The sequence below is a fragment of the Hipposideros armiger genome, unplaced genomic scaffold (genome assembly GCF_001890085.2).
Source record: "Hipposideros armiger isolate ML-2016 unplaced genomic scaffold, ASM189008v1 scaffold_515, whole genome shotgun sequence".
NCBI lineage: Eukaryota > Metazoa > Chordata > Mammalia > Chiroptera > Hipposideridae > Hipposideros > Hipposideros armiger.
The window spans coordinates 422,145-431,705 of record NW_017731865.1 but is presented as its reverse complement, the minus strand read 5'-3'; the positions used below and the strand labels follow the sequence as shown (position 1 = coordinate 431,705).

Here is a 9,561-nt window from a genome sequence, read left to right as displayed (position 1 = left end):
ATATATAATTACAAGGGAGGAAAAGGGGGAAGGAGGAGTTTAAAATATGATCCAAGGTATTTTTAATTATGCCGTTTTGGTCATTCAGTGCTTCCAAAACATAGCACATTTAAGGAAACTTCCTCTCAGGAGTCTTTATGATATGCTGGTTAAAAGGTGTGCTTTGCAACCTACTACCAATACGATCACAAGACAATCACTGTTCTCTCAGGTCTCAGCGTTCTCATCAGTAATACAGGGCTTCGTGGGGTCATTGTAGGGTTAAATAAAAAGTGATATTTCTAGCACAATGGTAAGCACTCAATAAATGGCAATAGTTGTTGTTCTAGTTATTTTTCTTCCAACCAAAGCATATGCTCGGGAGGAGACTCCATACATTAGCGAAGCTTCTCAAATGCACGAACAGAGCAAAGTCCCATGACCATGACCCAGTTTCCAAAGGAGAATGTGAGGAAAATAACTCCATTTGGAGGCCAGAGGATGCCTGGACTTGTCAGTAGGTCCTGGCCAGAGTTACTTCCCTTCCCCTTCCCCACACATACCCTCCAGGAATAAGTCTCTTGGTAACAGGCAATGTGTCATGGGTGAGTCATGGGTCATACACTGTTTTCATCAGAATTCTCCAGAACTCTACCCCAAGTAGATCATAATTTCCCAGGGGCCCCAAACTGCCCAGGTCACCTACAGTTCCTTTAGCTTTCCAATGCCATAGGGAGCCCACCAGCTTAGGAAGCCATCATGAAACACAATGTCCTCAACTATCTCTTCTGCACTTCAAATCTTTGTTCAAGGCGGCTCTGGAACTACCCCCAAACTCAAGGGCACGCCCCACATCTTGTTGGCTCCCTCTCCTCCTTTGGGTCTCAGCTCAATCATATTTTCTCAAAGAGGCCTTCCCTGATTACAATAGCTAACATAGCACTGTTCATTCCTCAAGCACCCCCTCCAACCAAACCCCTCTCGATTCCCTTATACTCTACACAGGTTAGGAATGTATCTTGCTGTAAGTAACAATTGCTTGATTAATAGAGGTTCACATTTCTCCTATATTAAGTCTAGAAGACAGTAGGTATGGGTATAGTTTTAGCAGGATGTCAGGGACTCTGTCTCTTTCTGCTCTGCCATATTCAGCATGCTGTCTTTACACCCGTCATCTCTTGGTACAAAAAGGTGGCTGCCCTAACCCGACATCTTATCTACATTCCAGGCAGGTAGAAGATGAGAAGAAGATGGTGTGGCTATGCCTCCTTGTGTCAGAAAAGGAAAATCCTTTCCCCAAACCTTGGCTATTAAAAAAAAAAAAATGGAACTAGGTCATACGGCCTCGAGCTGCAGGGGAGGCAGATAAATCAGGATACAAATTGTCATCGCTGGCTGAGAACAAACATGATCTATTACCTGAGGCTGGGTACAGTGCAGTGCTACACACAATTAAGGTTCCCATAGCAACAACAACAACAAAATGGAATTGGGCATTGGGTGGGAAAATAAGTGTTGGCCACACATCTTTTCATAGTACTTAACTACCACCTGAAATTCACTGATGCTAAACAAATAGACAAATGTTATATTTCCTCATCTGAATGCAAGCTCCGTGTCTAGCTTTACAAATATGGCCCCCAGTGTCTATATTTTAAAATAACTGACTGTCAACTTTCTCATAGTAGGCAGGTGTTATGGGCCCTGGAAGATAGTGAGCATACCTAGGTCAGGGGCCGGCAAACTTTTGAGACGGAAGAGCCAATCCTGCCCCTCACAACAATTCAAAAATTATTTGAGAGCCATCAATATATTTTTACAAATAAGGAAAATGTAAAGTCATGTTATAACAAGTAATAGTATTAATTATATATTTATTAAAATAAGAAAAATGCACACATGTACATACCCAAAGTGCCTCATGTGGCTCGCGAGCTGCAGTTTGCTGGCCCCTGGCCTAGGTTATGGTATAGTAGCAAATTATCCCCCAAATCTCAGTAGCTTGACAGAACAGAGAATTATTTCAGGCTCATTCTTCAATATGTCCATCTCATATTGGTGTGTTGGGGTAGGGAGGAGGGTAAGGAGCTTTTCTCCTTTGAGAAACCGAAGCTGTTGGAAATTCCACTATCTCAAGATGAGGATCCAGGGGTTACTGTAAGAAGACGGAGTTGGAGGGACTCCTAAGAGGCACTTAAATGCCTCCATCCAGATACACGCATTACTCCCACAGGCAGCCCACTGGACAGAAGTAGTCACATAATTCTGGGTAACCATGTGGAAGTGGAGAAACATGGGCAAGCACATGAATATTAGTAGTAAATGTTTCTGCCTCATTCCCCATGGGGTGGTAAAATAACATATGATGCATTATCTCCAATTAAGAATGTCGACCCATTAAAGAAGTTTCTTGGAACAAACTCAAAGTTAGGGATACTCAGTAAATCAATTATTTCATCATGTAAGGCAATACCTACCACTAAAAAAAAACACCATAATTTTTCCTTCAGGAGTAATAATAGGAAATATTTATGTAGCATTTGTGATCTGCTCCGAGTACTTACCAATCTTAGCACCTTTAATCTACCCAACTACCCAATAAGGGAGACATTACTATATTGTTAACCCCATTTTGTAAGGGAATGGAAGAGTGCTGGGAGCCAATCTCCAAGGGTCTACGGCATTTCTGCACATTGTACGAGCAGAAGCACCAAGTGCTGTTGTTCCAGACGATCTTTAAGGAGGCCTGTATAGAGAACAGCCTCGGAAAAGAGACAGCATCTCCTTCTAGAGCAGCGGTTCTCAACCTTCCTAATGCCGCGACCCCTTAATACAGTTTCTCATGTTGTGGTGACCTTAACCATAAAATTATTTTCATTGCTACTCTATAACTGTAATTTTGCTACTGTTACGAATCGTAATGTAAGTGTCTTTTTGTTTTCCGATGATCTTAGGCGACCCCTGTGAAAGGGTCATTCGACCCCCAAAGGGGTCGCGACCCACAGGCTGAGAACCACTGCTCTAGAGCAAAGAGCGGCATGTTTACCATCTAGTATAAAGATAATGTGTCCCTTGGAACAAAGAAAGGGCAAGCATGCTTACCGCCCATTATAAAAGACTGGGGTTCCCTAAACTTGGGATTCCTTTCCTGTAATGCAACCCCCAGTTTTCAGGTGTCACCTGGCTCTTTTCACATGTCCATTTGGAAACAGAGGCTGAGGGGACCAGTGTAAAAAAATCTTGATACTCTGGCTACAGCTATTACAATGAGTAATAAACTCATTCCCAGGAGTCCATAAAACTGTGGCAGGTTAACTTGGTTAGCCTCAAAGTAGGGTAAATTCTCAGAGCCTTCACAGTTCTTAACAAGTTATTTGCCTAAGCTCTGACAGATAGTAGGTGGCATATCCAAGATTCAAGCCCAAGCTCTCCAGCTCAGAAACCATGTTTTTAAATTCTCTGCTCTATTGCAGTAGTTCTCAAAGTGTAGTTCCAGTACTAGCACCATCAACATCACCTGCGGATGTTACAAATGCAAATTCTTGGGCATTACCCCAGATGTACTGAATCAGAAACTTAGGTGGGGGGAGGGGTAGAGAGACACATCTGTGTTTTAACAAGCCTTCCAGGAGATTCTGATGCTAATTATAAGCTTGAGAACCAGTGCTATACTGCAAATATTCACCAAACCTACCAGATTGAAGGGAATGGTATGGGTATATCCTGATTTATATAGGACTGTGAACTGAATTTCATAACTTGAATAGCAGATTCCAAGCACTAAGGGAGATGATTCATAAGCTCTTGCATTTAATTTTTAGGAAGGTAAGGGTCTTTATCTGGTATAAATAAACACCATGTGTCTGTTTCATAGGTTTGAATATTTTCCTTTGGAGTCACAAATATATGTCCAGAATGCTAAATGAAAATACCTGCCTTTTCATTCCCATAATGATCAGAAAGAATTACTTAGCCAAGGAGAAACACTATTTATATTTTGGAGTCAAGCTGTAATTCTTGAAAAACAGGAAACCACATATCAACCCAGCCAACACAGTGTACCATAGTAGAAAGGGCACCAGGCTTTGAGTCAGTCAAGTCACTTCTTCAACTCAATTTCCTGATTTTAAAATGGAAAATGAACTCCAACTTCAGAGTTACAATTAGGCTCAAATGATATGTCATATGTAAGCCACTGGTAAACAAACAGCTTTTGTGCTACATGAATGTAAACTCCCCCTACATGGGCTCCTTCTCTGTCTTGATCACGGCGCTATCAGTTTCTCCAGCGCTTATAGAGCACTGTCTGACACACAGAAGATGCTCACTACTTAGGAGGTATTAGGAATGAATATGAGGTATGAATGATATAATTGATTCCTCTGGGCTCCACTTGTCACAATCATCGCAGTCTTTTAATAGGAAAAAGTCACTCTAACAAGAAATCCTTAGTCATGTTTAAAATGGGCCAGATAATTTAGGAAAATCAGCTGATTTTCTTCCCCTGGAGAACTCCAGTGAAGGAGTTCTGTCCTAAGGCCTAAGGCAGAAACTGCTATTAGCAACCTGGATGGGTGGCTTTAGGGCCTCATGCTTTTTTTTTATTTTAAAAGATTTTATTGGGGAATTGGGGAAGGGGAACAGACAAGTTGCTGTCCTTTTGTTCTTCAGTCTAGTTGTGGAGGACGTCGCTTCACTGGCCCATGTTGGTATGATCATTGCGCTCTTCCCGGGTGAGGCAGATTGGTTGCTGGCCACTGGACGGCCACTCAAGGCAGCTCATGGCAGCTCACACGGCTATCAGCCACTCACACTGGCTGCCAGTCACTCACGGTAGCTTATGGCAGCCCACTGCAGCCTCACTGTAGCCTATGACGTCTCAGCCAACGACTCTCAGCAGCCCAGCTCCAGGTTGAGCTGTTGTTCACCATCTTAGCTATAGAGGGTGCAGCGTCATTGGCCCTAATATGGGATCCCAACCGAGGCCCTGCTGCTCAGAGCTGGCGTCCTAAACCAGCTCTTAACCAACACGCCACTCAGCCAGCCCTAGGGCCCCATGCTTTCAAGACTACAACAACTGTTGTACACATATAAACAGTCAAGAATAAAGAAAGTGCACCGACAAATAACTACATGTTACACATTTATTTCTGCACTGTGGTAGACTTTTAATAAATGGATTATAGGGTTTATATAATCTATTTTAATGAAATCTGAGATTTAATTAAACAAATATTAAATAAACTACAACTGTTGTGTAAAAGAGAAATTGCTAGAAAACCACGCTGATTAAATATCATTTGGGAACAGAAACTATTGTTGAATTTATCATTTAATGAGGGAAATATAATTTACAAAACTTTGTATATGTGTGGTAAATGCAGTTCCTTAATTTGTATCCTCTCCAACATACTTTCTCAACTCCTGAAAAATTAGTTAACGGTCTAGTCTTGAAATAGGGGAACTTTGGGCTTTTAGCTTCAACAGATATATCTATGATAAGATAGCAAATGAATTCAAATTGAAAGACAGTTTTCGGTATAGGGCTTTAATCGTCAGGATAATATCCCAGCTATGTTGCCATACCTTAAGAGACATCGGCAGGGTATATTGTCCCCTGTGTATGCCTTACAATGATTGAAATATTTATATGTAATTTAGCTCTACCTTTTAAAATGTGAAAACATAAATCCATCTCAAGATTTGGAACCGGTAACTAACTTCAGAAAGGATTACGCAAATTTGTTTTGAGCACCAATTAGAGTTGAGCATGAAACTTCTTTCACTTATTTCTTTAAAACTATTGAAAACAGTTTGCCTTTTCTAAGCTTAATGTTTTTACCCATCTTTTCAGCTCCCAAGGCAATATAATTTCAACTGATCACATGGCCAGTGATTTGCATAGGTTCCTAATAAAGATGCAACTCATATACGTATAGGTATCTTAATTGAACAGCACTTTTCCAGATATAATTCAAAACCCAATTAAGCAAGTAGCTAAAAAAAAATCAATTAAAAAAAGTAACAGTTGGTTCAACCAACTCCTTAAAAAATTCAGTTAAAGCAGATTGGAAACAGAAGACAGCCAGTTTAACGTAGTCTAACTACTTGCTGTCTTATAACCCCAGTGAAACAGTGACTTCTGGTGGCAAACAATGCATGCTATTCTGCATCTGGTAGGAGAAAGCAATGTTTACAGTCACCTGGGCTTCATTCTTCCCATAAATCCTGTCTCTGAATGATCCTTGAATTCTAATTTAACACATTGTGATTCTTTGAAACTGTATTTTTACAAAGTTGAAGAGTTTGTGAGCAAACAACAAATGCCAAAGACACTACAGAAATTCAATTGCTCCAGTAAATGAAACACACATATTAACTCTGATGTGTAATGGTTCATTTACTTCCCGCAAGCGGAACGCAAAGAATTCACGGTAATATACCTGCAAGTACCACATCCCCAGCCTCATAATCCCTGTAAGTTATATTTAGAAAAAGAAAAGAAAGGGGAGAGGGAAGTCCCCAATATCTAAACTCATTTTTTTTCCAACGCCTTGTATCCCACCTTCAACACCTCTGTCTTAAAGTGACCAAGTCTGTCCCAAATCCTTTCCTTGATTCCCTCTTCCCTAAATTAGCTGAATTCTAACTGACTTTCCTAGTTTTAAGTACTAGTTACCTATTCTCTTGCTTTCTCTCCTACTCTCCCTTCATTCTTTTGGGTCATTTATGCTTTAGTTCTCGCCATTCCTTTTCTGCATGCTTATCTTCAACTAAAATACTTTCTTACACTGGGAAGAGACATCACCTTTAAATTAAAGCACACACACCATCCAGAATTTTCAACTCTCCTGCGAATTTATTTCCGGAATATCTACTCAAGGAATCCTTTCCACTAAAGATGAAAGGCAAGCTAAGGAAATACATTAGACAGAGGAAGTAAACATTGAAACAGGGCCATGCTTAGGTAGTCTTAAGCCTGTCCACAGAACTAGACTCCTGTGGTCTTTCTTTTCCGTGCTTTCTATCCCCTCCTGGAGGCTGACACCACGTGGGTCTGTGAGAGGTATCCCACCTCCATCCCACTGCCGCCTGCCTTCCACGGCTCTGCAGGATCTTGCTCTGAAATAATCTTGCACAAGGAAAATCCCTACATCTTTCAGGCCACTCCCTCACCTGACGTTTCTGTGCCTCAATTATTGAGCTCTTCTCACTCTACAACTGTCCCAGGGAACCCTGTCTTCGCCTTCATTTACCGGTTCGCCTTGAAGGTTTAAAATCTGTCTGGTTTCTTGACGGAATATCATATCCCCCACATCCCGCCTCCAGCGTGCACCCAATATGGTTAAAATGACCCCATTTCACCTTTAAAATATAAAACATTGCCTGCAAGTACCCTCTACCCCAAGAGAGCCAGGCTCCTAGAATTTTCAGACATCTCCACCTCCAAGATTGTCACCATCTTCCTGGGACAATTTGCATAACAATATGCGGGTGTGGAAACTCCTAGAAGACAAACTGAGTAGAAAAGAATGTATCGGGACCCTCGAGGGCCTCTGTAGCTTCATTAACTACCATTACATTATGGTACCGTATGATTCATACGATCCTCCAATTCCTGTCCCTTTTAATTTGCCCACCCCGGCGCTCGCAAGGTTGGAGGGCTCTCATGCGGCAGTCACAGAGGATCAGACACCAAGGAGAAAATTAACCAATTGAAATTAACCAGTCCCACGCTCTGCAGACACCGCCTCCCTGAGCCCCAGGAGCAAGTCTCAGAGGTACCTCCAACTTTTCCCCTCCCTCTCAAGAGGCTGCGGACCACCACAAGCGCCTCCCTCTCAATCACAATTAGCTGGGATTGGAACCACTAATCGCTCTGTACTAGACGCAAGGGGGAGGAGTGACAATGCCGGGAAGAGGGGGGCTCGGGACGGAGAACAGAAAAGCCCCGCTTTCACCCCCCCGAAAAACTTCTGGGACTCTTCTATTACGCAACCCTGGGACCAGGTTCAAACAACGGAACATCTTTCCTCAAAACGCGGGGCGCTCTGGCAGATGTCTGGTTTTGGGGGTAGGGGTGGGGGAGAAGGATGGGTTTCTTCTTGTGATCCCCTCCCGGGTTTTTCTAGACGATACCTGCTGCGTATTTGCAAGTAAGGGCGGTGCTAGCCAGCTCCGCGTTGTCTACGCCCGCTCTCCCTGAAGGTTCCCACCGGAAAAGTGGGAAGGCCAGCGACTTGAGTCAGCGTGCTGGGAATCCGGCAGCGAGGCGGGGGAGAGCCTGCGCTTCCCAGAAATCAGCGGCGGTGGTTCGGGGCCAGGCTGACACCCACCCGGGAGGGTGCAGGGCTCCGCTTACCTTCCAGACCCTGGGTCCGCCAGGCTTGGGGGCCTTGCTCCCTCACCGCCTCCGCCCTCCCCTGACCTGTTGCGGTGGGAAAGGGGCGCGCGTGCGGAGAGCGTAGGGCAGCGCGTCCTCCCGGGGCTCAGCGGCGGCTCACGCACTCCGGAGGCGAGAATGCAGCGGTGACCGTGACGCGCGCAAGCTGCGGCCGAGTGCGCACTCGTCCACTCCGGGTTCGCAAGCTCCGAGCGCCTGTCGCCCCAGAACGCCCGGGTGGCTAGGCCCCGCCCTCCGCGGGAGACCACGCCCCGCCCCGCCCTCCCCCTCTCCGCCCTGCCCACGCCCTCTAGCTGGCGCCACCAAAATGGTGAGGAACACAGCGGCCCTCCGCTGGAGACCGTTGGGAGGATGGAGGGGGAGTAGCAGCTCTGGATGAATACAGCAGTGACAGCACCCGCAGCGTCGGTCACCCTGCCCCGGGCTGGTGTGGGGCACAAAAACCCCTTCGCTTTACAGTGAGATTAAGCTCAGGGTCAAGTTCTGAATAAAAATGTCAAGGAGCCTTTTTTGCAATCTCTATACAATTGAAACAGAATCTGTGCCCTTTAAAGGAAGTAATAACTAACATCTGGGAAGCATTTTACAGTTTTTAAAGGGCTTCTCACATACAGGCCTGTCTCATCTTCACAACAACCTTATGGCATATAAATTATTGTTGCCATTCCCCAAATACTGAAACCAAAGAGCTGAAAATAAGTATTGTGTCCAATGTCACACGCTACAAAGTGGCATGAGAAACCAAGTCTCGAATTCAGCCTCCGGGTTTTTACTCTTTACCAGCCCGATCCTAGGAAGTTCTAATGGATGTAGGGGCTTTGGCAAACACCATCAAAGGGAGAAGGGACAGCTAATGTCTAGTTAAGTTGCTACCCAGCCCCATTCTATGAACGTACCAGGGGAAGTATTGAGCTGTCTTCTTTTTGTCATGTCACCTTCCTCCCTGAAAGAGATGCAGAAAGGTTACATCAAATGGCCCACATGGGTTTCTCCCCCCAATAGCTTAATGGTTTGAAATGGGTGAAATTATTTGAAGAAAATCACCTTACTATAATGTAACAATGTAAAAGTAAAGAATATAATGTATTAAAATGCCCCCTTTCCTTGCCCTCTTTGTCGTTGTTGTTGCTTGGCCCCTTCTGGCTCCTTCATTGTCCACATGTTCAGTGTTTGCTGAA

The 9,561-nt window shown here is 44.1% G+C and overlaps 1 protein-coding gene across 1 annotated transcript in view; it reads right to left on the bottom strand.

Annotated features, from left to right (window-relative positions):
- AFF1 (ALF transcription elongation factor 1) overlaps window positions 1-8,569 on the bottom strand; it is a 211,885-nt gene extending 203,316 nt beyond the window's left edge. The window contains exon 1 of the mRNA XM_019668071.1: window positions 8,342-8,569. The gene's annotated coding sequence lies outside the window, so the exon portion shown is untranslated. The remainder of the gene's footprint in view (window positions 1-8,341) is intronic.
- Between the last annotated feature and the right edge of the window lie 992 nt (window positions 8,570-9,561).